Source organism: Pteropus alecto, unplaced genomic scaffold, assembly GCF_000325575.1.
Source record: "Pteropus alecto unplaced genomic scaffold, ASM32557v1 scaffold24, whole genome shotgun sequence".
Lineage (NCBI taxonomy): Eukaryota > Metazoa > Chordata > Mammalia > Chiroptera > Pteropodidae > Pteropus > Pteropus alecto.
In genome coordinates this window covers 11,368,939-11,375,346 of record NW_006439192.1, presented here as the reverse complement: position 1 = coordinate 11,375,346, position 6,408 = coordinate 11,368,939, and the positions used below count along the sequence as shown (strand labels likewise).

The 6,408-nt window shown below is 37.4% G+C and overlaps 1 pseudogene; it reads left to right on the top strand.

Moving 5' to 3' along the window:
- Positions 1-1,506: 1,506 nt before the first annotated feature.
- LOC112483453 lies at positions 1,507-1,622 on the top strand (annotated as a pseudogene).
- Positions 1,623-6,408: the final 4,786 nt, after the last annotated feature.

The window sequence follows — 6,408 nt, the reverse complement described above, 5'->3', positions numbered from 1 at the left end:
TCTTTTTGTTGCTGAGAATGCTTAAGGTCTACTCAGTAACTTTAAAGTATGTAATACTGCGTAAATAACCATAGTCACCATGTTGCTCATTAGATCCTCAGAACTGATTCTTTTTATAACTGAAAATTTGTACCCTTTTGCCTACATCACCCCGTTTACTCCACTCCCAGCCCTTGGCACCACCGTTCTGTTCTCTGTTTCTATGAAATCGGCTTTTATCTTTTTTTTTTCTTTTTTCTTTTTTTTTCCGATTTCACATATAAGTGACTATACAGTGTTTGTCTCTATCTGGCTTATTTCATTTAGCCCTCCAGTTTCATTGACATTGCAAATGGTAGGATTTTCTCTCTCTCCCCACCACCCCCTGGCTTGTTTTTTATGGCTAATATTCCATTGTGTATGTAGATATATATCTTTGTTTGTTTCAAGATATATTTTGAGTTCCCTTTTGATTCTTCCTTTCATCCACTGGTTGCTCAGAAGTGTGGTGTTTAATTTATACATATTTGCGAACTTTTTAGTTTTCCTCCTGTTATTGATTTCTAGTTTAAGACCATTGTGGTCAGTCTTATGATTTCAGTCTTAAATTTATAGAGTTATTTTGTGACCTAACATGATCTGTCCTGGAGGTTGTTCTGTGTGCGCTTGAGAAGAATATGTATTCTGCTCTTGGAATGTTTCGCATATGTATTTTAGGTTTATTTGGTTTAAAGTGCCATTCAAGTCTATTATTTATTGATTTTCTGTCTGGATGATGTTTCCTTTGTTGAAAGTGGGGTATTGAAGTCCTCTACTATTATTGCAACGCTGTCTATTTTTTGCCTTCAGATGTGTTAATAATTGTTTAATATAGTTAAGTGCTCTGATATTAGGTACATATATATTTATACTTCCTATATCCACTTGATGAATTCAACTCTTTATCATTTTATAATGACTGTCTTTGTCTCTTGTTACAGCTTTTGAGTTAAAGTCTATTTTATTTGATATAATTATAGCTACTCTCTTTTATTCTCCATCTGCATAGAATATCTTTTTCCATCCCTTTGCATGGATTATCTTTTTCCATCCCTTTATTTTCAGCCTGTGAGTGCCCTTAAAGCTTAAGTGAGTCTTCTGTAGGCAGCAGTTAGGTCTCGTTTTGATATCTATTCAGCCACTCTGTGTCTTTTGATTGGAAAATTAAAACCATTTACATTTAAAGTAATTTTTGATAGTTAAGGACTTATCTCTACTTCGTTAATTGCTTTCTGATTGTACTGTTCCTTTCTTCCTCTTTCTGTCTTTGTGAGTTAATTTTTTGTAGTGGTATTCTTTGATTCTTTTTTATCATTTGTGTATTATAGGTTTTTGCTTTTTGATTACTATGATGTTTTCATAATATATCTTATATTTCTGTTTTAAAGAAGCTTATAACAGAGACATGATTCCATAGTGTAGCGGTTAGCACATCTGCTTTACACGCGAAGGTCCTGGGTTTGCGCCTCAGTGGAGCTATGGTCCATGGTCTACGGCGATGCCACCCTGAACAAGCCCTATATGTGATCTTGGAAACTAAGCAGGGTTGGGGCTGGTTAGTACTTGGATGGGAGACCACCTAGGAAGACCAGGTGCTGTAGTCAAATAAAAATTAATAATAATAATAATAAAAAGAAGCTTATAACAATTTAACTTCAGTTGAATAAAGAATTCTACATATTGCCCGCCTCCCACATTTTATGTTGTAGATGTCCCAATTGACATCATTTTATATAGTGTATACGTTAATAAAATATGGTAGCTGTAGTTATATTTAACACTTTTGTCTTTTAGCCTTTATGCTAGAGTTCAGAGTGATATACACACCACCATTGTGGTATTAGAATATTTTGAATTCGAGTATATATTTACCTTTACCAGTGAATTTTATATTTTAATATGTTTTCATGTTACTAATTAGCATCCTTTTTTATTTCTGCTTGAAGAACTCCCTTTAGCATTCCTTCTAAGGCAGTTCTAGTGATAAATTCCCTCAGTTTTTGTTTGTTTGGGAAAGTCTATATCTCTCTTTCATTTCTGAAATCCAGCTTTGCTGAGTAAAGTATTCTTGGTTCAGTTTTTTCTTTTAGCACTTTTTATATATCATCCCACTCTATCTTGGCCAGAAAGATGTCTGCTGAGAAATTTGCTCATAGCCATATCAGGATTCCCTTGTATGTAATGAATCTTTTTTTTTTTTTTTCTTGATGCTTTTAAAATTCTTTTTTTCTTTTTTGATATCTTGATTATAATGTGTCTTACTGAAGATCTCTTCGGGTTGAATCTTTGAGCTTCATGCACCCCAGATCTGGGAAGTTTTCAGACATTAAATAAGTCTCTGTCCCCTACTCTCTCTCTTTTTGAGACTCTTAGGATGCAAATACAGTCATCCCTCAGTATTCATGGGGGATTGGCTCCAGGAATCCAAAATCCACAGATGCTTAAGTCCTTTATATAAGTTGTCATTGATTTGTGTATAACTTTTGCTTGTCCTTCCATATACTTTAAATCATCTCTAGATGACTTATAATAGCTAATAAAATGTAAATTCTATGCAAATAGTTGTTACACTATATTGTTTAGGGAATAATGACAAAAGTCTGTATATGTTCAGTACATACATACATATATATATATATACACACATATATATATATATAATTTCTCTTTGTTGAATATCTGGTTTTCATGCATTTTTTTAAAATTCTTTTTCAGGTAACTCACAGACCTTCATTTCTGGGGAGAGAGTCCCTTGAAAATTACTGTGTTCCTTTGGTAGTGTCATTTTTCTTGCTTTTTCACTTTTCTGATGGCTCTGCATTGATCTCTGTGCATTTGAGGGAGCACTTACCTCTTCTAGACTTCAGCCTGGCTTCGGTGGGAAAGACTTTTGCCCGAAAAGAGCTGTGAGGGCACCGGCTGGGTGGGATGCAGCGTCTTTGGTTCCTGGGAGAGCACAGTGGACTAGTTTCAGTGCAGCTCCATTAGGTCAGCGTTGGTGCAGACTAAGGAGATCTTCTGTGGCCAAGACTGCAGAGGTCCCGTGGGTGGCAGTGGTGGCTTGGACTGTTGGGATCCTCAGAGGCAAAGGCTGCTGGGGTCCTCCTTTTTTCCTCTTTTGCTCATGGAAGACAGTTCTAGCTGAGGGGATCCTTCCTGGTCCTTGGTCCAAGATGTTTGACACTCAGAGCAGTAGTGGAGCAGGGTTCTGGGATCAGGTGCAAGGGGAACTACAACAGTGCCTGGGTGCTTGAGCGCAGGTGCACTTGCAGCTTCAGTGATACTGGTGTCTAAGGTATGGGTGTTTGCACATCTCTTGTGGAACCAGGGTCTGGGTCTCTGGAGCTCATCGCAGTGACTTGGGTGGGATGGGACAGAGGGAGATGGCACAGCAGCAGCACAGGCCCTGGGATAACAGTGGAATGATGGCTCGGGCCCACGGGGCAGAGTGCAGTAGCAGCACAGCCTGGGGATGGTGGGTGAGAGTCTCAACTCTGGCCCCAGGAGGCAGTCTCAGAATAGCAGCAACACTTCCCTGGTACAGGCCCATTAAAGCCACATGTTACGATCCAGGGAGGAGTTTGCAGAGCAGCAACAGCTCTGATCCTACATATGGCAAAGAGCTGTGGCATCCTGATCAGAAAGTGGACATAGCAGCAACTGGGCACAGCAGCAACTCAAACATAGCTTGAGGCCTAGGGGCAGGAATTAATGCATTGCCAGCACCAGCCCCGAGGAGGAGATGCAGCAGCAGGGGCTCTGGGCAGTTCTGTCAGCAGGGTTCGGTGTTGGCGAAGGCTGTGGGGTGCTCAATAGCAACAGCTGCAAACATCTACAGCAGTGAGGCTTGCTGGGGCTCTCCCCTCCTTTTCCCCATAGGATGAAATTTCTCTGAGGGTATCTCCCTTCTGGTAACATGCTGCTGTGGCTTGTGAGACGAAGTGGTGCAGCTAAAATGTTGCCTACGCTTTTCTATGTACCATCCTTGGTTTTTGAGCTCTGCAGGGTTTTTGCTACTCCATTGTAGTCCAGAACTTTCCCTGTTTTAAGAAAGCATAACTCGCCCTATTGTCAGTTTGTAGTTGTTTATTTATTGTTTTTGTTGTTTTATGGGGGAGACGAGCATTGAAACTTCCTAGCCTCCATCTTTCTGACCTTACCCTCATCCTTTTCATTTTCGTTTTTCATTTTTAATTGCTCTTTTGAATCTCCACCCTCCCTTCCAATTTGGTATACTTCGTATCAAATTGGCGATTTTTGTTGTAATCCTTTGTCTTTAAGGTATTCAGTATTGCTAATTCTTGCAAGGAAAATGCTTACGAGACAAATGCCATTTAGTATTCCTGAAAATCAACAATATTAGTAATATTTTGTTTATATCAGTTTTTATTTTTTTAATATTTAATATATACCATATAGTATAATATTTATTAATAATTATTATTTACAAACAACCTTTGTTTTTTCCTTAACCATTAGTACTATTAATTTCTTTGCTTTCTACTTTTACTTGTTATGATATATTGTCATACTGGGTTTCTGTTGTATTATTTCAAATCTACATCTTTAGAACCAACTAAGGTATATACTAGGGCACTGTATTTTGTTCATGTTTTGTTTGGTAATCTGTTGGATGAAATACTTCAAAACATTCGCTGTGAAAAAATCTTTTTCTGAAGTGTCTTTTTTGCCTGGATTGGAATGAAAAACAATGAGTCACTAATATATTATCTATTAAAAGAGATGTGATAGCTTAGATGACTAGTTTAAATAGTCATTTTTTTCTAAAGGTGGGACCAGTTGCTTTGTTCTATTTAGTACATCATTATGAATATTATCCCTAAAATGATCGTGGAAAACAGAATAATTTGGAGGAGAGGAAAAGAGCTGGTAGTAAAATTGAGGAGAAGTGGTCAAGTTAACTGCATATTTGGCATAGGCTATAGGTGGAGTCACCACAAAAACTACCTGCCTCTTGTTTGAACTTGCCCGTATGTGTTGTAAAACCTTGATAGGATATATCGTATTTTGAAGGAAGACTTTTCAGCATCTAACTTAATGTGGAGAAATATAAACTCCTTGAGAACAGGGACTGTGACTTCTCCAGCTTCGATTCCAACAGCGGGTGATTCCAAAAATGTCCTGCACTTAGTTGAGCCCAGTGTTAATAAATGGATGATAGCATTAAATATCCTTTTTAAAACTATATTTAAAATTTACTTCTCTCTTCTGCACCATGAACCTGTATTCCAATTTTTCTGCCCCCACAAAGCTTCCAAAATCCATAAACTTGTTAATCTAGACCAAGGGTCAATGAACTACCACCCATGGGCCAGATTTGGCCCTCTGCCTGTTTTTGTGTGGCCTAAGAACTAAGTATGGTTTGTACATTTTTAAGTAGTTAAACAAAATCAAAAGAATAATGTACCATTATATTTATTGTTTTCGTTTTCTAAAAGTCCAAATTATAACATTTCAGTTAAGACCTATGGTAGTATAGTAATGCCTTTCTCTGTAAAAGGAAAAATCCTCTTTGGATTTCTTTTGGTTAGCACAAACAGGTACCTATGTAGATCTGTAAAAGCAAAGTTGTATAATGCAAACTTTTGGAAAGCAGGGATACTCCACTTTATGCCATTTTGGTTTATGACAAGTCATAGGAATGCTATACTTTTGGATAGCAGGGGAAACCTGTACTTCGTAACATGAAAATTATATAAAATTAAATTTCAGTTTTTATAAATAAAGTTTTATTGGAACACAGCTACCATGTTCATTTGTTTTGCATGTTAATCTCTGGCTGCTTTTGTGCTACAATGGCAGAGTTGAGTGGTTGCAACAGAGACCATCTGGCCTGCTAGGTCAAAAACACCCATTTTACCCTTTGCAGAAAAGGTTTGCCTATCCCTGCTTCCTTGATCAATATAAAGCATCTTTCAATAAATGAGAAATCAGCTGTGGTAACTTGATAACCTAGAGCTGAACACTAAGGTACAATAACAGTTGCAGCTAACAGTGAACACCGAACACACTTTAATCCATTGTTTAACACCAATCTGGCAGGATTATCATAGCTATTTTATGAAAAAATTGAGATACCAAGAGGTTAGTTGGCCAAAATTTAATTAAGTAGTGGTGTTTCAAATTAGGCAATCTGCCCTGTGCCTTTGTACTTTTGCCCTTTGCTATGCCATCTCCCCTTATAGACTTCTGCTCATTTGATATTCTATGAACGGATAAGTTGTCCTACATAGTCTGAACATCTTCTTGGTACAATGTAAACTAGACATTTTCAGTGTCTGTACTAAATGTTACGTATCAGGAAGTAATTTGATGTTCATTCTTTGAATGGAACAAACATACAAATACTGTTCACTTCAAAGTTAACAA